Here is a 24,192-nt window from a genome sequence, read left to right as displayed (position 1 = left end):
CGCCCAAATCAGATGAAATCAGTGCAATACAGTATAACCGAGACATTTGCATATATGCCGAGGATACATGTGAGAGGGGGAATGAGAGGGTTGGAGTGAGATGGGGAGTGGGAGTTTGGGAGTGGGAGAGAAGTGAGTGAGGGTGGGAGTGAGAGAGGAGAGTGAGAGGATGGGAGTAAACGGTGATGAGCCTTAGGCTTCCCCTACCTACAATGACCAATGAGGTCGCTCCTCATTCATTTATTCATTCATCATTCAATTTTATTTGTTGAGCATTTACTGTGTGCAGAGCACTGTACTAAGCGCTTGGGAAAGTGTGATACAGCAATAAGGAGAGACAATCCCCGCCCACAACGGGCTCACAGTCTAGAGGGGGGGAAAGATACATCAATACAAGTACACGGACATCAATACAAATAAATAAAATTAACGTTATATACGTAAGTGCCGCGGGGCGGGGAGAGGGGGAGAAGAGCAAATGGAAGTAGCCAGGGTTAAAGGGCCTCTTGCTAAAAGGCCTCATTTAGCTCGGATACAGACGGAGAAGAATCAGCGTGGCTCAATGGAAAGAGCACGGGCTTGGAAGTCAGAGGTCATGGGTTCAAATCCTGCTCCACCTCTTGTCAGCTGTGTGACTTTGTGCAAGTCACTCAACTTCTTTGTGCCTCAGTTACCTCATCAGTAAAATGGGGATTAAGACTGTGATCTCCAGGTGGGACAACCTGATCATCTTGTATCCTCCCCAGCGCTTAGAACAGTGCTTTGCACATAGTAAGCGCTTAAGAAATGCCATAATCATCATCAGCATTATTATTCGCAAAAAGCACATTGAACCTGGAGATTTCTATTGGCTTCGGCACAGACCCACTGAACAAACCTCGGAACGTCTCTCACGTGGAGTGAAAAGGCTTGACCCCCCTCTGAGTGGATGAGGACAAAGGGCTGAGGCAGCAGGGAGACTAGGCCAAGGGAGGGATTTCCAGAAGGACAGGTGCGGGGCGCATAGAGGGATAGAGAATCGTCGGGTCCTGGTTGTTAGCATATGAAGCATTAGGCATATGTACACGTACCGAGTTTCCCTGGTTGACCTTCTGCATCTTCTGCATATTTTTCTGTTGTATTTCATCGCTGCAGAATCCTCACCCCTTGGTGGAAAATTGAACTCGATTCACCAGGTCCCTGATGGCCTGCTTGACCTGCTGGTTCCGTAGGGTGTAGATGAAGGGGTTCAGCATGGGGACCACGGATGTGTAGAGCACGGCCACCCCCTTGGTCAGATTCACCCTGTCATTGGAGGACGGTTTGATATACATAAAGATGCAGCTGCCGTATGTGATTGAGACCACGACCATGTGGGAGGAGCAGGTGGAAAAGGCTTTTCTCTTCTGCTGAGCAGAGGGCAGTCTCAGGATGGTGTGGGCGATAGCTGTGTAGGACACGGCCACTAACACCAAGATGACCAGTAGTGTCCCCAAGGCCAAGTTGAAATTCATCAGCTCCAGGAACCTGGTGTCCTAGCAGGAGAGCAGGAGCAGAAGGGAGACATCACAGAAGAAGTGATCAATGGCTATGGAGCCACAGAGGTCCAGTTGGAGGCCAAGGATAGTTGGAGGAAATGTGATCAGGAATCCGGTAGGACAGGAGCAGAGGACCAGCAGGGTGCAGAATTTCTGGCTCATGACGGTCGTGTAGTGCAGAGGCTGGCAGATGGCGACGTAGCGGTCATAGGACATGGCGGCCAGGAGGAAGAACTCGGTCACCCCCAGCAGAAAATAGAAGAATAGCTGAGTTGCACAACAGCTGTAGGAAATGGTCCTCTCCCCGGTGACAATGGTAGCCAGGAATCTGGGAATGCAGGCGGTGGTGAAGCAGATCTCTAGGATGGAGAAGCAGCGCAGGAAGAAGTACATTGGACTGTGGAGGCGGGAGTCCAGCAGGGTGAGGGTGACTATGGTCAGGTTGCCAGTGATGCTCAGAACGTATGTGACAGACATGTACAGGAGAATTACCGCCTGCAAGTCCGGGTCGTCTGTGAGCCCTAGGAGGATGAACTCAGTTGCTTGCGTGTAATTCCTCATGGCCGACCTGTGACTCCTGTTGGATAACACCAGAGGAACATCAATTCAGCTCACTGGAGGGGGACAGAGGGCTGTGACTTCTCTCCCATTAGACGAGCTGGGCAAGAACAGCTCTGGCTGTGAGAGACGTCGAACATGGCAGCGTCACAACGCAGTCCTTGAGATGACTTCATGGGTAGGTGGCAGACAACTCCCAGCGGGACAAAGGAAGCGTGGTTGTCCGAGCAATGATTCTTAGGCTTCATCTACGAAAACCTGCGTGATGGTTGGAAGACAGATTACCCTTACTGAGCACCTATTTGGGCAGGTCCAACTCTAATAGCTCGGGGAAGTATGCCACAACCATTCCCTGCCCAGAAGGAGCTTCCATTTATATGGGATGGAAAACATAAACATACCAATAGCGTGGTAAAAATGAGAATTGGAATAGCATATATGCCTAATTGTTGAGAATTGATGCATATGGCCTCCCGGAGCATGGGCCCGTTTATGTCTTGTGTACATGTGATGGGGGGGGGGAAATTAATCTTTGCCCAAACCCATGAATGGCAAGGTTTCACCTGAATACATGCCCCCAAACCATCAACTGTCAACGCTTGGATAACGGAGATTGTCAGGAACCTTGGGATCATGAGCATAAGACCCAGGGAGTGTTAAGGAGCTCATGGTCCAGTCATTCCCGGGAGATGCTGCCAGAAAAGGGAGGAGGTCTTCAGGAGACAAGTCCGGGATGGCTGCCCTGGATGAAGAATAAACAAGGTAATCAAGTCTCATTCTAGGTTCACAGTCTAAGTAGGAAAGAGATCAATAATTGAATCTCCATTTTGCATATGAGGGAACTGAAGCATGGAGAGATTAAGTGATCGGTCAAAGGTCACCTAGCAGGTAGGTGGAGGAGCATGGATGAGAATTCAGGTCCTCTGACGCCCAGAACGTGTCTTTTCCACTAGACAACACTGCTTCTGAAGATTAGAGAATCTACATACATGGTGCTGGTGAGGTGCTCTGATACTAACCAGCCAATAGGGAGCCTCTTTGGATCAAGGAGAGCCTGCTTGGAACAGTAAGGATGACAAAGAGCAGATTGGGGATTGAGGTCTGGTGTGTGTGCGTACACCTGTGTGTATTTGTCTCTCCCAGAGGTCTTTTCGGATGAAACCCTCTTTTCCTTTAATAATAATTTTTAGAAATTAGGTAACTGAGGCCCAGAGAAGATACGTGGCTTGCCCAAGGTCACACAACAGACAGGTGGAAGAGTCGGGAGTAGAATCCACGACCTCTGACTCCCAAGCCCATGTTCTTGCCACTAGGATATGCTGCTTCTGTACTCCCTCTCCCTTCTGCACCGCTAATACACTTGGGTGTTTACCTTTTAGGTACTTGCTATTCACCTCACCTTCAATACTACAACACTTACATATGTATCCGTAATTCTCTTATGGATTTAGATTTATGTCTCTCACTCCCTCTATACTGGAAGGTTACTGTGATCAGGGAACGGGTCTACAAACTGTTGTACTCTCCCAAGCACTTCCTGAAGTGTTCTGCTCACAAGCTCTCAATAAACACTATTGACTGATTAATTTATTGACTTGTTCCTCTGTTCCGGGCTTTCATTTGGAATATTTCCAAACGATACTCGTTTTTGCCCTCCCATCTCCACTGGACAAGCCACCACATCAAATATACACGAGGCCAAAGTGGATGGGAAGGAAGGCATCGAGATATTTCTCTGCTCATAGCAGGGGAGTCATTCTGGAATCTTTGAGCAGTAGATGGGCTACTCTAACTAATGCAGGAGCAAGAGTGAGGGTTTTATTCTCTTTGGCTTCCGATGGGCACAAGGGGACCAATTGTGAGAATAACGAAAGTCTCCCCAGGGGTTAGTAGGGAGACACTAATGAATGGTAGATGCTTTGGTGACTTTGGCTCTGAACGTTTAATACCCGGATTTGGGTGGGGCCAAGATGCAGCCATTCCAAGCAACTAATTCCTAATCCAGGTGACCAATTCTGTCAGTCAATCGTTTTTTTGAGTGCTTACTCAGTGCAGAGCATGCAGTATTAGCGCTTCGGAGAGATCAGTATAACAATATAACAGACACATTCCCTGACCACAACGAGCTTACAAGTCTAAAGAGGTAGACAAACATCAATATAAATAAATAAATAAAATTATAGATATGCACAGAAGTGCTGTGGTGCTGGGAGGGGCGATAAATAAGAGGAATAAATCAAGGAGACACAGAAGGGAGTGGGAAAAGAGTTAAAGAGTCAGACCAAGAGAAGAGTAAGCAAGATGGAGCAATGGGGATCTTCCTTCTACCAATGGTGGCTGGCCCCAGGGGTGGTTGACGTATAGGGCTATTTGGGAATGGAACCTACTCTCAATTAATCCATCAGTCATATTTCCTGAGCTTCCACTCGGGACCCAGGACTGTACTGAAAGCTTGGGAGACGACAGTGGAAACAATAGCTGGGAAGCAGCATGGCCTAGTGGAAAAGATTTCGGGTCTAGGTGTCAAAGAACCTGGGCACTAACCTTGGCTCTGCCACGGGCCTGCTGCTACCTAATAAACAAGGTAATCAGGTCTCACTCTAGTTTCGTAGTCCAAGTAGGACAGAGACCAAGAATTGAATCCCCATTTTGCAGATGAGGGAAATGAAGCATGGACAAATTAAGTGACTGGTCAAAGGTCACCTAGCAGGTAAGTTGCGGAGCATGGATGAGAATCCAGGTTCTCTGATATCCAGAATGTGCCATTTCCACTAGACAACACTGCTTCTTAAGATTAGAGAATCTGTATACACGGTGCAGGTGAGGTACTCAGATACTAACCAGCCACTAGGAAGTCTCAATGGATCAAAGGGACCCTGCTTGGAACAATAAGGGTGACAAAGAGAAAATTGGAGACTGTGTTCTGAGGTGTGTGTGTGTGTGTGTGTGTGTGTGTGTGTGTGTGTGTGTGTGTGTGTGTGTGTTTATATTTGCCTCTCTCAGAGATCTTTCCGGATGAAGCCCTCTTTTCCTTTAATAATAATTATGGTATTTAAGTGCTTACTTTGTGCCAAGCCCTGTACTAAGCGCTGGGGCAGATACAAAGTAATCAGCTTGTCCCAGGTGGGGATCACAACCTTAATTCCCATTTTTACAGATGAAGTAACTGAGGCCCACAGAAGTTAAGTGGCTTGCCCAAGGTCACACAGCAGACAAGTGGTGGAGTCGTGATTAGAACCCACGACTTCTGACTCCCAAGCCCATGTTCTTGCCACTAGGCTATGATGCTTCTCTACTCCCTCTCCCTTCTGCACCGCTTATACACTTATATCTTTACCTTTTAAGTAAATACCTTTGCTATTCACCCCACCTTCAATACTACAGAACTTTTATATATATATATATACATGTATATATATGTATATATATAATCATCATCAATCGTTTTTATTGAGCGCTTACTGTGTGCAGAGCACTGTACTAAGCGCTTGGGAAGTGCAAGTTGGCAACACATAGAGACAGTCCCTACCCAACAGTGGGCTCACAGTCTAAAGGAATAATAATGGCATTTATCGAGCGCTTACTATGTGCAAAGCACTGTTCTAAGCGCTGGGGAGATTACAAAGTGATCGGGTTGTCCCACTGGTGGGGGCTCACAGTCTTAATCCCCATTTTACAGATGAGGTAACTGAGGCCCAGAGAAGTGAAGTGACTTGCCCAAAGTCACCCAGCTGACAAGTGTGGAGCCGGGATTTGAACCCATGACCTCTGACTCCAAAGCCAGGGCTCTTTCCACTGAGCCACGCTGCTTCTCCATGTATATATACATATATATACATGGATTCATATTTATGTCTCAGAAGTGGTCAATGGCTACGGAGCTACAGAGGTCCTGTTGGAAGCCAGGGATGACAGGAGGAAAGATGACCGGGAACCCGGTCAGACAGGAGCAGAGGACTAGCAGGGTGCAGAATTTCGGGCTCATCACGGTCGTGGAATGCGGAGGCCGGCAGATGGCGACGTAGCGGTCGTAGGACATGGCGGCCAGGAGGAAGAACTGAGTCACTACCAAGAGGATGACAAAAACTAGCTGAGTTGCACTGCAGTTGTAGGAAATCGTCCTATCCCCGGTGACAATGGTAGCCAGGAATCTAAGAATGCAGGCGGAGCTGAAGCAGATCTCCAAGAAGGAGAAGAAGAGCAGGAGGAAGTACATGGAGGTGTGGAGGCGGGAGTCCAGCAAAGTGAAGATGACAATGGTCAGGTTGCCGGTGACATTCAGTGCATAGGAGGGAGACATGTAGAGGAGAATCACAGCCTGTAAATTCGGGTCGTCCGTGAGTTCCAGGAGGATGAACTCAGTCGCCTGCGTGTGGCTCCTCATGGTTGACTTGTTACTCCTTTTGCATAGTACCAGAGGATCGTCAGTTTGACCTACTGCAGGGGCATGGAGGGCGGTGACTCCTTTCCTTCCAAAATAGCTGGGGAGGGACAGCTTTAGTTGTGCCCAGGATCCTCCACTCCGGGTCGGAATCACGAGGCTGTGGACATGGCAGTCTTTGAGATGACTTCATGGGTTGATGGCTGATACCTCCCCGTGGGACAACGAACGTCTGATGTTCCCAGCCTCGATCCTTAGGCTTCATCACCGAGAATCTTCATGATGGTTGGAGTAGAGATTACATTTACTGAGAGCCCTGGGTGAATAATAAATGTGTTTTTGTCAAGCCCTTAGTATGTACCAAGCACTCGACGAAGCTCTCGGGTGGATAAAATATAATTAGGTCTCCCTTGGAGCTCACAATTTAAATAGGAGGAAGACCAATAATTGAATCCCCATTTGTAGATAGGGGAAATGACACACAGACAATGTAAGCAACTGGCCCAAGGTCACAAAGCAGGTAGGTGTCGGAGCAGGGATTAGAACTCGTGTCCTCTGACTCTCAGGCCACGCTTTTTCCATTAGACGAAACTGTCTCTGACGATTAGAAGATTTGGATGGAGGGTAAAGTGCGGGAGGTGCTCAGAGACGAAGCAGCCATCAGGGAGCCTCCTTAGATCGAAGAGGATAGAACACGAGGCTGAGAGTCACGAAGACCTGGGTTCTAATCCCGGCTCGGCCATTTGTCTGCTACGTGACCTAGAGCAAGTCACTTAACTTCTCAGGGCTTCAGTCTTGTCATCTGTAAAATGGGGATTAAGACTGTGAGCCCTATAAGGGACCGGAACTGTGTCCAACCCGATTACTGTGTATCTACCCAGCGCTTAATAAGTGCTTAACCTACCCAGCACTTAATAAGTGCTTAACAAGAACCACGGTTATTACTATTATAATAAGTATTATTAATAAAGGGACCCAGCTTGGAGCAGTAAGGATGACAAAAGGCAGACTGGGGATAGAGTTTAGGGGTGTGTGTGTGTGTGTGTGTGTGTGTGTGTTGTCTCTCCCGGAGGTCTTTCTGTATGAAGCCCTCTTTTCCCTTTTTCCCTGACTTCTTCTCCCTTTTGTGTCGCTTATACAGTTGGATCTTTACCTTTTACACACTTGCTATTCGCCCCACCCTCTGTTGCATAACAAGTTGGGCTATACCCCGAATTTATTTATGGATTTATATTTGTGTCTTTCACTCCCTCTATATTGTACGCGTCTGGTGGTCAGGTCACATGTCTACCCACTCTGTTGTTCTCTCCCAAGTGTTTTGTAAAGTTCTCTGTGCACAGTAAGCCCTCAGTAATTTCCTTTGATTGATTGATTGATTGATTGATTGTTAATTACCAGTTATGAACGGAGTCTCCAGAGCCGGGCACAGGCTCCTGGAATCCAGGGCTGGAAGAAAGGTGGACTCAGTCGTCACTGATTGAGGCTTTGAAAACCACAACGGGAAGGGAATGGACCAAGGTAACCCTGAGGTAACCCTAAGAGGTCCTTCCCTTCCCTAGCACTCTGCTCTGACTCCGGAAGTCTTCCTGAACACCCGTCGTATCTCAGGCCCAGGGTAGTGGCACGGAGATAATGTCACACCTGCGTGGAATTTCCAACTTCTTCCTCTGATTCTATCTTTACTCACCTCCCCAGACCCTGTTCGCTTCCTTGGTTTCTTATTACCACTAGACATGCGGCCCCAACCACTCCCTGCAAGGCCAAATTTTCTGTGTCCTCTGGGAAAGCGAGTGGAGGAAGGCATCAAGAGTTTTCTTTCCCCTGCAGGGAAGACAGATTCTACCCTTGGGCAACAGATGGGCTTCTCCCCCTACTACAGGACCAAAAGTGGGAGTCTTATTCTCTTTGGTTCTGACCAATTGACCAATTGTAAGAACAATGAATGTCTCCCCAGGGATGAGTCGGGAGACCCTAATGAATGGAAGATACTTTGGTGACTCTGGCTGTGAACGTTTAAAAACCGGATTGGGGACATGTCCAGAGTGTCGGTGGATGGGGCACAACCGCAGCCCTTCCAAACCATCAGTCCCCAGTCCAGGTGACAAAGAGGAGAACAAGGGATATGGAGCAATGGAGATCTTCGTTGTACAAAGGCTGTCTTGGCCCAGAGGTGATTGAAGAGGGCTCTTTGGCGGTGGATATGGAATTGATTTCCAAAGAGTGGGAGCCTGAATAAACACAGGGATCAGGCAGGGTGCAGAACAAATAGGACATCATCATCAATCGTATTTATTGAGCGCTTACTATGTGCAGAGCACTGTACTAAGCGCTTCTGAAGTACAAATTGGCAACATATAGAGACAGTCCCTACCCAACAGTGGGCTCACAGCCTAAAAGACAGATTGGAATGTCTGCCCAAATCCAATTAATTCAGATTAAATCGCGGGCCCGGGAGTCAGAGGGACTTGGGTTCTAATCCAAGCTCCACCGCATGTCTGCTGGGTAACCTTGGACAAGGCACTTTAATACTCTATGCCTCAGTTACCACATCTTTAAAAAATAGGTATCCAGAGTATGAGCTCAATGCAGGCCAGGGACTGTGTCCAACCTGATTAACTTGTATCTACCTCAGCGCTTAGAACAGTGCATGGCATAGAGTAAGCGCTTGGCAAGTACCATTATAATTATTACCAAATTAAGGCCCAGGAGGATGAACTCAGTCACTGGCGTGTGGTTCCCCATGGTTGATCAGTGACTCCTATTGAATAACACCAGAGAACCATCATTCTGGCTGACTGGAGGGGGATGGGGGGCAGTGCCTCCTCTTCAACCAGACTAGGTGGGCAGGGGCAGCCCTGTGGTTACTAGAGGCCTTCACACCGGGCAAGGCTTCCCCAGCATAAAGAAAAAGGATAGCTGAGTTGCACAACAGTTTTAGGAAATGGTCCTGTTCTCGGTGGCCGTTCTGGGCAAAGAACCGAGGGAACAAGGGGACCTGGCCAGGGGAGAGGTTTCCAGGAGGGCAGATGAGGGGGCTCACAGAGGGATGGATAACAATTAGAAGCTGTTAGTTGGGCAGAGGATGAAGCATTAGACTAATGTACAGGCGCCGAGCCTCTGTGGACCAACTTCCAATTCTTCTGCAGATTTTCCTGCTAGATTTGGTGACTGAAAAGCCCTCATACCCTGAAGAAAAATCGAACTCGATACACCAGGTCCCTGATGGCCTGCTTGTCCTGATGATTCCACAGGGTGTAAATGAACGGGTTCAGCATGGGGGCTACGGGAGTGTAGAGCAAGGTCAGGTCCACACTGGCCTTGGCAGACAGTTTGATGTACATAAAGATGCATCTGCCGTATGTGATGGAGACCACAACGTGTGGGAGGAGCAGGTGGAAAAGGCCTTTCTCCTCTACTGAGCCGAAGGAAGTCTCAGGTTGGTGCAGACAATGACTGTGTAGAACACGGCCACTAACACCAAGGTGGCTAGTAGTGTCTCAAGGCCAAGATGAAAATCAGCTCCGGGAACCCGGTGTCCGAACAGGAGAACATGAACAAAAGAGAGACGTCACAGAAGAAGTGGTCAGTGGCTACAGAGCCACAGAAGTCCCTGGGGAGGCCAAGGATGACAGGAGGAAAGCTGACCAGGAACCCGGTCAGACAGGAGCAGAGCACCAGGAGTGTGCAGACTTTTTGGCTCATCACGGTCGCATACTGTAGCGTTGGCAGATGGCGACGTAGTCGTCTTAGGACATGGCAGCCAGTACGAAGAATTCGGTCGCCCCCAGCATAAAGAAAAAGAATAGCTGAGTTGCACAACAGTTGTAGGAAATGGTCCTGTTCCCGGGGGCGGTTCTGGCTAGTAATCTGGGAATGCAGGTGGACATGAAGCAGATCTCCAGGGAGGAGAAGCAGCATAGGAAGAAGTACATGGAGGTGCGGAGATGGTAGTCCAGCAGCGTGAGTGTCAAGATGGACAGGTGATGCTTATCACGTAGGTGAAAGACATGTAGAGGAGAATTACTGTTTGTAAATTCGGGTTGTCCATAAGGCCCAGGAAGATGAACTCAGTCACTGGCGTGTGGTTCCTCATGGTTGATCAGTGACTCCTATTGAATAACACCAGAGCACCATCATTCTGGCTGACTGGAGGGGGATGGGGGACAATGCCTCCTCTTCAACCAGACTAGGTGGGCAGGGAGAGCCCTGTGGTTACTAGAGGCCTCCACTCCTGGCAGGGTGCGCGATACTTCGGGCAAGGGAGGGTCAGGACCCAGTCCTTGAGATGCCTTCATGGGTTGATGGTTGACACCTCCCCGCGGGGCAAAGGGAGTCTGATGGTCCAAGCCATGACCCTTAGGCTTTATTACCTACAACCTGCTTGAAGGAGTACAGATTACGTTTACTGTGCATATATCTTCACTGATGCACTTCTCTAGTCGCGAGGGAAAGTACACAACAAACAGGTGACACATTTCCTGCTCATATGGAACTTTCATTCTCACGGGGAGGAAAACATAAAAGTACTTACTAATAACGTAGTCAAAATGAGAACTTGAATAGCAAATATACATGATTGTTGACAATGGGCTCAGATAGGCCCTTGGGGTATGGGTCCACGAATGCCTTATGTCGTAATAATAATTATAATAATCATAACAATAATTGTGTCATTTGTCAAGCGCTTACTATGTGCCAGGAACTGTACAAAACGCTGGGGTGGAGACAAGCAAATCGGGCTGGACACAGTCCCTGTCCCACGTGGGGCTCCAAGTCTCCATCCCCATGTTACAGATAAAGTAATTGAGGCAAGAGAGATGTGAAAAGACTTACCCAAGGCCACACAGCAGATAGGTGGTCGAGTCGGGATTAGAACCCATGAGCCTTGGACTCCAAAGCCCGTTCTCTATCTCCTAAGCCAGAGGGGGGAAAAGTGTCCTTTGTCCGTGCCCAAGAATGTCAAGGTTTCACCTGAATTCAGTCTCCCAACCCATCAACTCTCAATACCTGTATAACTGAGGTTACCAGGTGCCTTGAGGGAGAAAGAGTGAATGGGGGCATAAGCATAGGAACCAGTGAGTGTTAAGGAGCTAATGCCTCCGTCATTTCCTGGAGATGCTGCCAGAAAAGGGAGAAGAACCTCCGGAGACAAGTCCGACATGTCTGCCCTGGGTGAATAATAAAAGTTATTTTGTCAGTCCTTTACTGTATACCAAGCACTGTAGTTAGCACGGGGGGGGATCAAAGGTATTCAAGTCACACTTGGGTATCCTAATCTAAATAGGAGGGAGAACAAGAATCGAATCCCCATTCAGTGAGGGACCTGAAGCACAGAGAAATTAAGTAACTAGCCAAGGTCAGACAGGAAGTAAATTGTGGAGTAGGGTTTAGAACTCTGGTCCTCTGACCCCTAAAGCGTGCTTTTTCCACTAGGTGTCACAGCTACCAAAGATTAGAAGATGTGGATATGTGTTGTAGCTGAGGTGCTCACATACTAACCAGCTTTCAGGGAGCCGCCTTGGATCAAAGGGACTCTGCTTGGGAGAGTAAGGATTACAAAAATCGGACTGGGGATATTTTAGTGTGTGTGTGTGTGTGTGTGTGCGTGTGTGTGTGTGTGTGTGTGTGTGTGTGTGTGTGTGTGTGTGTGTGTGTGTGTCTCCCAGAGGCCTTTCCGGGTAAAGCCCTCTTTTCCCCTACTCCCTCTCCCTTTCCTGCGTCGCGTATATACTTGGATGCTTACGTTTTAAACACTTGCAATTTACCCCAGCTTTCGCACTACAGCACTAACGTATATATCCGTCCACGTCTGGATTTGTATGTATTTCTGCCTCTCCCTCTATGCTGTAAGCTTCTTGTGGTCAGGTAACATCTCTACCAATTCCGTTGAAGTATCGCAAGCGCTTGAGAGAAGCAGCATAGCTTAGTGGAAAGAACACGGGTTTGGGAATCAGAGGTAATGAGTTCTAATCCTGACTCCGCGATCTGTCAGACGTGTGACTTTGGGCAAGTCACTTAACTTCTCTCAGTCTCTCTGTGCCTCAATTACCTCATCTGTAAAATGGGTATTTTTGACTGTAAGCCCCACGTGGGACAACCTAATTACATTGTAACAACCCCAGGGCTTAGAACAGTGATTAACACATAATAAACACTTGACAAATACCATCATTAATTAATTAATTCGTAAAGTTCTCTGAGCAGAAGTCCTCAATAAATATCATTGATTGACTGATTGATTGACTGAAAATTACCAGTTCTGAACGGCGGCTAAAGAGCGGGATTACAGGGTCTGGGAAACCGGGGCTCTGGAAAGGAGGGAAGGTGGATGCAGTCGTCAATGAATTGAGGCTCTGAAATCCACAACGGGAAGAAAACAGACCAAGGTGACCCTGAGAGATCCTCACTTCCCTAGCACTCATAGAATTTTCCACCTGTTACCTTGTTCCAGGCTTTCACGCACCTCCCCAAACCATGCTCATTTCCTCGCCTTTCCATCACCATTGGAAAAATAACCCCATCTACTAGCCACGACGTCACAATTTTGGCATCCTCTGGGAATGGGGATGGAACGAAGGCATCAGGAGTTTACTCCGTTCAAAGCGGGAGAGTCATTCTGTACTTTCCAGCAAGGAGACGTGCAAGAGTTGGAGTTTTATTCTCTTTGGTTCCTGATGGCTGCACGGGTACCAATTGTGAGAACAATGAGTGTCTCCCTAGGGGTGAGTCGGGAGATAGTAATGAATGGTAGGTGTTGGTGGCTTTGGCTGTGAACGGTTAATACAAGGATTGGGGCCCCATTCAGAGGGTCATTCAAAACCATTAATCCCCAATCCAAGTGACCAAATCCTGAAGTTGGTCAACTGTATTCATTGAGTGCTGACTATGTGCAGAGCACTGTATTAAGCACTTGGGAGAAAACAATATAACGGACACATTCCCTGCACACAACGAGTTTATATGTGTAGAGGGGAAGGCAGAAATCAATATAAATAAATAACATTATACAGAGTACATAAGTACTGTAGTGCTGGGAGAGGGGATGAATAAACGGAGTTAATCAAGGTGACACAGAAGGGAGTGGGAGAAGAGGAAAAGAAGAGGGCAGACCACGAGGAAAGCAAGTGAGATGGAAAAATTGATATCTTCCTTCTACAAATAGTGGCTGGGCCCAGGGGTGGTTGAATTATTGGGCTCTTTTGGAGATGGAACCTACTCTCAATTAATCCATCAGTCGCATTCCTGAGCTCCCACTCGGGGCCCAGCTCTGCACCAAGAGCTTGGGAGAGGACAAGGGAAAATATAGCTGAGAAGCAGTGTGGCCTAGTGGAAAAGGTCACGGGTCTGAGAGTCAGGGATCCTGGGTACTAATCTTGATTTTGCCATTTCCCTGCTGCCTGACCATGGACACGACACTTGACTTCTCTGTGCCTCAGTTCTCTTGTACTCTCTCCCATTTAGACTGAGCTCCAGGCAGGTCAGGGACTGTGCACAACCTAACTAATTTTTATCTACCCCAGGGCCTAGAACAGTGTTTGATACATATTGAGTGCTTAACAAATTTCTTAAAAATAAGGATTGAATTCTACGCTCTCCCACTTAGATTATGTTCTCCAGGCAGGACAGGGATCATGTCTGTACTGCCTATCTTGTACCTGCACCAACGGTTAGTACAATGTTTGGCACATAGTAGGCAAGTACCATAAAAAATAGACATGATCCCTTCCTTAAACGAGCTTAACATTTATTGAGGTATTTCCTGATTTGGATTCAAGGTTCTGCCTCTCCTCCTGTTTCAAAGGAACTCATCACTAGCACTGTACACCCTCAGAAGGTGTGACAGAGTCATTAGCTTTACGCGCAGCTTTTGTCAGCGCCCTCACCCGTCGTCCTATTCCTTCCTCCCACTGTCGTCTCTTCTTTTACCAGTTTCTCCTTACCCATAAGATCGCGAGAAGCAGCATGGCTCAGTGGAAAGAGCCCGAGCTTTGGAGTCAGAAGTCATGGGTTCAAATCCCGGCTCCGCCAATTGTCAGCTGAGTGACTTTGGGCAAGTCACTTAACTTCTCTGTGCCTCAATCACCTCATCTGTAAAATGGGGATTAAGATTGTGAGCCCTCCATGGGACAACCTGATCACCTTGTTACCTCCCTAGCGCTTTGCAAATAGTAAGTGTTTAATAAATGCCACTATTATTATTATATCTCCCAAGTCTGTCTACGCAACCATGAGGAGTGAGAGGAACGGAGATAGAGAATGATAAAAATGACTGATAGTTCGTATCACCTAGATCTACTGGGCTGTCGGAAGCACTCAGTATGCTGTTCTACACACATCAAGCGTTGAGTAAATGCAATTGATTGAACTATTGGTAGGCGGTGTCTTCTCCTTCACTTCGTTTTCTCATCTTTCTCAGGCTTTGGCTCCGTGGCAGAGAGGTGAGCGCCGAGATGTCTCCACAGTGGAGTCCCGAAAGCGGAGCTCTGTTGCCAAGGAGGAGGTCTCCGGCTGTTGTGGCTTCCTTTTCCCTGCTTCAAACGGTGTCCTAGGTTGAGCTCCGCCGTGAGGGAAGGGGGTTCCAATCTGAGTTGTCGCCCCTGAGGTCCGGGGTCTTCGTCGGCCCTCCCCTCCTAATCAATCAATCAATCAATAATTAATCAATCAATTTAACGCTTTCTTCTAGGACCTCCCGGGGCTGCTAGCCATGCTCCTTTGCCCTGACCTCAGGTGACCAGGGAAGGAAATGGCTGGGATCTGCCTCTCCACTAGGTAACATTTCCAGGAACAACGACAAGGATAGCAGACCAGGTGTTACGCAGCTTTCCTCAGTCGGTCGTTTGTTGTTGTTTGCACAATCCCAGTGATCCCTGCAGTTCAACTCGAAAACTCAGCCCCCTTCTAGGACCTGTGGTCTTATATCAACATACTCCCCACCATACAAACTGGGATTCCAGGCCTATAATCCATCAATCAAATGTCAATCAGTCAATCAATTAGTCAATCCGTCGCTCCTTTAGTCTATCAGTGGTATTTATTGAGCACCTGCTGAGTGCAAATCCATCCATCAGTTCATCTCAGGGTATTTTCTGAAAGCCAACGCGATCCAACAATTAATGAAATGGTATTTATTGAGCACTTGCTGAGTGCAAAGAAATCTATCAGTCAATCGAATAGCATTTATTGAGGATGTACTGAGTGTTAAGTAATCCATACATCCATCAAATGGAATCTATTGACTACCTACTGAGTCCTAAGCACTATACTAAGTGCTTGGGAGAGTACAACTGATGAGAGTCAATTTGTTCCTGCCATCTAATATTTTCCAGTGGAATGAAGGACAAAGACAACGTTGATTTTCAAAGAGTGGGAGCCAGAATAAAAACAAAGAACAGCTTGGGAGCAGAACAAATAGAACAGATTGGAATGTCTACCCCAATAAAATTCAATCAGTGCAATTACATTACAACAAAACGTAGGCAAATATAATCATGATGGTATTTGTTAAGCTCTTACTATGTATGGAACACTGTTCCAAGCGCTGCGGGGGGATACAAGGTCATCGTGTCCCACGTGGGGCTCACAGTCTACATCCCCATTTTACAGATTAGGGAACTGAGGCCCAGAGAAGTGAAGTGACTTGCCCAAAGTCACACAGCTGACAAGTGGAGGATCTGGGATTAGAGCCCATGACCTCTGACTCCTAAACCCAGGTTCTTTCCACTGAGCCACGCTGCTTCTCTGAGGATAGATGAGAGAGGAGAATTGAGAAGGTGGAAGTGAGTTGGGGGTTGGGCAGGTGGGAGTGAGGGAGGAGAGCAAAAGGTTTTTGAGCTTTGGTTTCCCCTCCACATATTTACCAGAGCTGTCACTCCTTCAGCAGCAGGGCCTTATTTAGCTCAGCTATGGAAGGATATTTGCAAAAAACACATTACACCTTGGGATTTCTATTGGCTTTGGCATAGACCCGCTGAACAAACCTCGAAATGTCTGTGTCTCGCAAGGTTAAAAGGCTTGACTCGCACCGGGTGAATGAGGACAAAGGGCTGAGGTAACAGGGAGATCTGGCCAGGGGGCAAATTTCCAGGAGGGCTGGTGCGGGGGCGTACAGAGGGATGGAGAATCATCCGGTTGTGTTTGTTGGGCAGCAGATGAAGCATTAGCCTAGTGTACAGTCACCGAGTTTCTTCGGTCGAGCATACTCATCTTCTGTTCATTTTCCCACTGGATTTGGTCACCAAAGAGCCCTCACCTCCTGGAGGTGCACCAAGTCCCTGATGGCCTGCTTGACCTGCTCATTCCGCAGGGTGTAAATGAAAGGGCTCAGCATGGGGGCCACGGAATTGTTCAGCACGGCCACCCCCTTGGTCAGGTCCACCCTGTCCTCGGTAGACGGTTTTATGTACATAAATTTGTAGCTCCCATATGTGTTGGAGACCACGACCATATACGAGAAGCAGGTGGAAAACGCTTTCCTTTTCTGTTGAGAGGAGTGCAGTCTCAGGATGGCGTGGGCGATAGCCATGCAGGACATGACCACTAACTCCAAGGTGATTAGTAGTGTCCCCACGTCCAAGACAGGAGCCATAAGTTCCGGTAACCAGGTGTCCGAGCAGAAGCATAGGGGAGACGCCACAGAAGAAATGGCCAATGGATACAGAGCCACAGAAGTCTAATTGGAGTAAGATAGAAGAAAAGATGATCAGAAACCTGGCCAGCAAGGAGCAGAGCACCAACAGAGTGCTGACTCTCTGGTACATCACGGTCGTGTAGCTCTTAGTACAGTGTTCTGCACACAGTAAGCATTCAATAAATTCGATTGAAGGAAAGAATGAATGAATGAATGCAGCAGCCGGCATATGGCGACGTATTGGTCATAGGACATGTCGGACAGGAGGAAAAACTCGGTCGCCCCCAGCAGAAAGAAAAAGAATAATTGTTATACTACTGTTGTAGGAAATGATCTAGTCCTTGGTGGCGAAAGTGGCCAGGTATCTGGGAATGCAGGCGGACGTGAAGTAGATCTCCAGCAAGAAGAAGCTGCAAAGAAAGAAGTACATGGGCGTGTGGAGGCGGGACTCCAGCAAGGTGAGGGTAACGATGGTTAGATTGCCGGTGACACTCGTTGTGTAGGTGACAGACATGTGGAGGACAATCACCACCTTTAAATGCGGGTTGTCTGTAAGGTCCAGGAGTATATGCTCAGTGTGGTTTCTCATGACTGATCTGTGATTTCCGTTGGGATAACACCAGAAGACTTTCAGTCCAACTGACTGGAGGGGAATGGAGGGCAGTGTCTCCTCTCCCTCCAGACTAGGTGGTCAGGGGAAGCTCCGGATATGCCTAGAGTCCTCCGTTCCATGCAGAATTCATGAGACCATGGGCATGGAGGTGTTAGGACCCAGTCCTTGTGATGACTTAATGAGTTATTGGCTGACACCCACGGGACCATGGAAGTGTGGTGGTCCCAGCCGCAATTCTTAGGCTTCGATACCGTGTTGGAATGAAGATTACATTTACTGTGTACCCACTGGGAGAGAGCAAAGCCCTAGTCACTCCGAAAAGTATTCAACAAGCAAGTGGCAAACTCCCTGCTCACATGGAATTTCCATTCTCATTCAAACGTAACACAATTACCAATTCCATGGTCAAAATGAGAAATTAAAAGACATAAAAGACAAGATTGTCGAGAATGAGTACAGAGTGCCCCCTGGAATGCCTTGTGTACATGTGAGTGGGGGAAGGGGGGAAATGCCCTTCATGCAAGCCCATGAATGTCAATATTCCACCTGAATACATGCCCCCAACGTATCAAATGTCAACAATTGGATAATTAAGATTGCCTGCAGCTCGCACTATCCCTCCTCCCCCTTCCCTTTCCTTCCCTTCCTTTGAAGCCCACATTATTCGCCTCTACCACCCCCTCCAGAATCTTGTAGCCATCATCTACCACTCCCCCGGCCCCACCTCCAATTTCTTTAACGAATTTGACCCTTTCCTCACGTTCCTTCTCTCCTTTTCCATGCCCACTCTGATCCTCGGAGACTTCAGCATCCACATGGATAACCCAGGTGTCTTCTTTGCTGCACGCCTTGTATCTCTCCTTGACGCTGCCAACCTCTTGCTCCACCACACCTCGCCCACTCAACAACTTGGTCACACCCTCGACCTCATCATCTCCTACCGCTGCACTATCTCCACACTCACCAACTCTGAAATCCCTCTCTCTGATCATAACCTTCTCACCTGCCTCCTCACTCACACTCCTCTCCCTTGTAAATCCATATTACTACCTCACAGAGACCTCCACTCTCCCGACCACATCCATCTTTCTCAGTGCCTCACAACCCACCTCGCCTCGCTTTCCTCTCTACCCAGTCTTGATGACCGGATTACTGCTTTCAACTCTACCCTCTCTATTCAGCTCGACTCCCTCGCTCCCCTTTCCTTTCACCGCTCTCGTACCAGTACCCCACAGCCCTGTATCACTGCCAATGTCCGCCTTCTTCGCTCTTATGCTCGAGCTGCTGAACGCTGCTGGCGAAGGTCTAAACACCATGCCAACCTCGTTCACTTCAAGTTTATCCTTTCCTGCCTTAAGTCTGCCCTCTCCTCTACCAAACTATTTCTCCTCCCTTATTGACACCTATGCCCATCATCCCCGTCAGTTCTTCCGTACATTTAAGCGACAGTGGCATTGGGGGGCGAGAAGGAAACCGACAGCTCCTCCTTTTCCGGTGAGTCTGGGGGAGTGGGAGAAGGAGAGGCCTCCACTAGAGAGAGCAGCAGAAGACACCGTGTCGTCCGGAGACAGCCATGTTTCAGTTAGGGCGAGGATGAGTAGAGAGCAGGAAAGGAATAAGTTCAGGATGAAAGGGAGCTTACCTATAATGGAGCGGGGGTTCCAGAGGCTACACTTGTGGAGGGAGGGGAGGGAGGGGGAAAGGTGCGAGGGGTGGGCAGTGTTTGCTTTGGGATGAGTTGGAGGGGGCCTAGGCGGAGAGTGTGGGAAGAGGGGTGGCGATGACAAAGTAGAACTGGGATGGGGTAGGGGCGGGGTTTCATGGTTCAACTAGTGAACTGGAAGTGATTACCATGTGGTACAGGGACTGTAGCCAACCTGATGAGTTTGTAACTACCCCAGCGCTTAGTTCAGTGCCTGGCACCTAGTAAGTGCTTAACAACTACCGTTCAAAAATTTTGTTAGTTTAATTGAGTGATCTATTTCCTGAGCCTTCCCTAGAAGAAGGTCATTAATTTCTTATAGGATTTGTCCCCCAGAGGTACCCGTCCCCAGGACGAGCTTCATATGTCCCTGTTTCTCAGAGCCATCACCCCCAGCACCCTCCTCAGAGCTGCCTGCCTTCATTTCCCGGCTCCTCAGGCTGTAGATGAGGGGGCTTCAGGGTTGGGGGCACCATGGTGTAGAATACGGACACCAGAATGTCCATAGTCGAGGAGGAGTCTGAGGGCGGCCTGAGGTGGGCGGCAGTTCCCGTGGAGATGAATAAAATCACCACGGTGAGGTGGGGAGGACAGGTAGGTGAAGAAGGCTTTGGCCTGGCCCTCTGCGGCTGGCATCCTAAGCACGGCCCGGAAAATGTGCATGTACGAGATGCCGATGGAGATGAGACATGACACGTTCAGAATGGCGGAGAAGACCGTGACTCCAGTTTCCTGGAGGTTCCCACTGGGGATTGAAAGTTCCATCATTTTGGGAGTGTCACAAAAGAAATGGCAGATCACAATGGACCTGCCAAAGCTGACGGAGAAGGTGGCAGCTACGTACATGTCGGCGCTCATGGTAACACCCAGCCAGGCGGCAGAGACCATCTTCCCACAGGCCCCTCGGTCCATGATGACCTCATAGCGCAGAGGGCGGCAGATAGTGGCGTAGCAGTCGTAGGACATGGCCGTCAGGAAGTACAGCTCAGAGAAGGCGAACAGCAGGAGGAAAAACAATCGAAAGATGCAACCCAGGAAGGAGATTTCTCTACGGTAGGTCAGGGAGTTGTGGATGGATTAGGGGACGGTGACGGAGATGTAGCAGAGGTCGAGGATGGGCAGATGCCTGAAGAAGATATACATGGGGGTATGGAGGCTCCGGTCAAGGGCAGTGGCAGCGAAGATGTGGAGATTCCCCATTAGGGCCGCCGGGTAGACCAGGAGGAACAGCACAGCGTGGACCAGCTGCAGCTCCCGGACTTCTGGGAATCCCAGCAGGAGGAACTCGTCAACGCCGTGAGATTGGTCATTTCCTTCCCAGAGTTAAGATGTCCTAGTTGTGTAGAAGACCATTTGTAACCATTACAAATGTGTCAAATCATCACAAAGAAGCTTTTTGCAAAAACTTGCACTAGTATTTCTACTTTCTTGTTATTGGCAAGATCATGGTGACACTTATTTGGCTCTTCCAAGTGCTTAGTACAGTTTTCTACACATGGTCAGTGCTCAATACATGCCATTGATTGATGGCTTGATTAATCAATGGCTGCTTCCCCTTCTAGACTATAAACTCCTTGTAGACAAGGAACATGTCAACCAACTGTGTTGTACTATATTCTCTCTAGTGCTTAGTACAGTACTCTGCATGTAGTTCATCGATCGATTGACTGATGACACACTGCCAGTTTGAGGTTACCCATTTTCTATTAGACTGTAAATACCATGATACTAATATGTTCGATTCACCAGATTTGAAAACTACTTGTGGTATTTGTGGAGCACATACTATGTTCCAAGGACTGGAATGGATAAAGTCCCCCTTAACAGGTTCACCCTACTCCAGCACAAAATAGTTTGTATCTGCTCTCTGGGACATCATTATCTGCCAATTTTATTATTGCCATAGTATATTAATTGTTTAACTACACCCTGTGATGCCATCCCCTTCTTATATCATTGCTACTGTTTTATTGCTTCTGCATCTCTATTGTTAACCTCCCGCTGTACTGTCACTCGCCCTGCTAACTCACCATGAACTTTAAATTCCCTTGCACCCAACTGCCATTCCTATTCCTCACCTTCCCCTTCCCCTCACCCACCCAGCTTTTTCCCTCCCTCTCCCCCACCAAGACCACTCCCCCTCACCCCCTACCAAGGATACCTCTGTACCAGCGCAGGTCCTCTGCTCCTCCCTCCCAGCACCCTCACTCCCCTCCTCCCACCCCCCCCATCCCAGTTCTCTTTTCCCATCGCCACCCCTCTTCCCACTCTCTCCGCCCAGGCCCCCGCCAACTCACCCCAATCCAAAACCTCCCCACCCCTCGCACCCTTCCCCCTTCCTCCCCCCCCCTCGACAGATGCTGTCAACTGTGGCCTCTGGAACCCCCGCTCCGTTTTAAGTAAGATCCCTTTCATCCTGGACCTATTCCTTTCCAGCTCTCTACTCCTCCTCGCCCTAACTGAAACATGGCTGTCTCCGGACGACACGGTCTCTTCTGCTGCTCTCTCCAGTGGAGGTCTCTTCTTCTCCCACTCCCCCAGACTCACCGGAAAAGGAGGAGGTGTCGGTTTCCTTCTCGCCCCCCAATGTCGCTTTCGCACTATCCCTCCTCCCCCTTCCCTTTCCTTCCCTTCCTTTGAAGCCCACATTATTCGCCTCTACCACCCCCTCCAGATTCTTATAGCCATCATCTACCGCCCTCCCGGCCCCACCTCCAACTTCTTTAACGACTTTGACCCTTTCCTCACCTTCCTTCTCTGCTTCTCCATGCCCACTCTGATCCTCGGAGACTTCAACATCCACATGGATATCCCTGATGACTCCGCTGCCGCCCGCCTTCTATCTCTCGTCGAGGCTGCCAACCTCTTCCTCCACCCCACCTCACCCACTCACCAACTTGGTCATACCCTCGACCTCATCATCTCCTATCGCTGCACCGTGTCCACCCTCACCAACTCTGAAATCCCCCTCTCTGATCATAATATTCTCACCTGCCTCCTCACTCACACTCCTTTCCCCTGTAAATCCATATTACCCCCTCACAGAGATCTCCACTCTCTTGACCCCACCCATCTTTCTGAACGCCTCACACCCCACCTCGCCTCCCTCTCCTCTCTGCCCATTCTTGATGATCAGATTACTGCTCTCAACTCTACCCTTTCTACTCAGCTAGACTCACTCGCTCCCCTTTCACTTCTCTGCTCGCGTACCGCTAACCCACAGCCCTGGATCACTGCCATTGTCTGCCTCCTTCGCTCTTATGCTCGAGCTGCCGAACGCTTCTGGCGAAAGTCTAAGCACCATGCCAATCTCGTTCACTTCAAGTTAATCCTTTCCTGCCTTAACTCAGCCCTCTCCTCTGCCAGACAAAACTATTTCTCCTCCCTCATTGACACCCATGCCCATCACCCCCGCCAGCTCTTCCGTACATTCAACTCCCTTCTCAGACCCCCGGTTCCTCCCCTTCCTCCTTCCCTCACCCCCAACGATCTGGCCTCCTTCTTCATTAACAAAATTAAATCCATCAGGTCCGACCTCCCCAAAGTCACTTCCCCCCCCTTCTCCAACCCCCCGGCTCTCAGCACTCTCTGCTACTCTCCCATACTTCCCAGCAATATCCTCAGAGGAGCTCTCCTCCCTCCTCTCAAGTGCTACTCCGGCCACTTGCGCTTCTGACCCCATTCCCTCCCATCTCATGAAGTCTCTCGCTCCATCCCTTCTCCCCTCCTTAACTTCCATCTTCAACCGCTCACTCTCCACTGGTTCCTTCCCCTCTGCCTTCAAACATGCCCATGTCTCTCCCATCCTAAAGAAACCCTCTCTTGACCCCACCTCACCTTCTAGTTATCGCCCCATCTCCCTCCTACCATTCCTTTCCAAACTCCTTGAACGAGTTGTCTACACGCGCTGCCTCGAATTCCTCAACACCAACTCTCTCCTCGACCCCCTCCAGTCTGGCTTCTGTCCCCTGCATTCTACGGAAACTGCCCTCTCAAAGGTCACCAATGACCTCCTGCTTGACAAATCCAACGGCTCATACTCCATCCTAATCCTCCTCGACCTCTCAGCTGCCTTCGACACCGTGGACCACCCCCTCCTCCTCAACACGCTACCTGACCTTGGCTTCACAGACTGCGTCCTCTCCTGATTCTTCTCTTAACTCTCCGGTAGTTCATTCTCAGTCTCTTTTGCAGGCTCCTCCTCCCCCTCCCATCCCCTTACTGTGGGGGTTCCCCAAGGTTCAGTGCTTGGTCTCCTTCTGTTCTCGATCTACACGCACTCCCCTGGTGACCTCATTCGCTCCCACGGCTTCAACTATCATCTCTACACTGATGACACCCAGATCTACATCTCTGCCCCTGCTCTCTCCCCCTCTCTCCAGGCTCGCATCTCCTCCTGCCTTCAGGACATCTCCATTTGGATGTCTGCCCGCCACCTAAAACTCAACATGTCGAAGACTGAACTCCTTGTCTTCCCACCCAAACCCTGCCCTCTCCCTGACTTTCCCATTTCCGTTGACGGCACTACCATCCTTCCCGTCTCACAAGCCCGCAACCTTGGTGTCATCCCCGACTCCGCTCTCTCATTCACCCCTCACATCCAAGCCGTCACCAAAACCTGCCGGTCTCAGCTCCACAACATTGTCAAGATCCGCCCATTCCTCTCCATCCATACCGCTACCCTGCTCGTTCAAGCTCTCATCCTATGCCGTCTGGACTACTGCATCAGCCTTCTCTCTGATCTCCAGTCCTCGTGTCTCTCCCCACTTCAATCCATACTTCATGCTGCTGCCC

The 24,192-nt window shown here is 49.1% G+C and overlaps 1 pseudogene; it reads right to left on the bottom strand.

Annotated features, from left to right (window-relative positions):
• Nucleotides 1-1,139: 1,139 nt before the first annotated feature.
• On the bottom strand, nucleotides 1,140-2,099 carry LOC119921760 (annotated as a pseudogene).
• Nucleotides 2,100-24,192: the final 22,093 nt, after the last annotated feature.

The sequence above is a fragment of the Tachyglossus aculeatus genome, unplaced genomic scaffold (genome assembly GCF_015852505.1).
Source record: "Tachyglossus aculeatus isolate mTacAcu1 unplaced genomic scaffold, mTacAcu1.pri SUPER_30, whole genome shotgun sequence".
Classification (NCBI taxonomy): Eukaryota; Metazoa; Chordata; class Mammalia; order Monotremata; family Tachyglossidae; genus Tachyglossus; species Tachyglossus aculeatus.
Note: the sequence above shows the minus strand (reverse complement) of the source record. Positions and strands in the feature narration are given on the sequence as shown.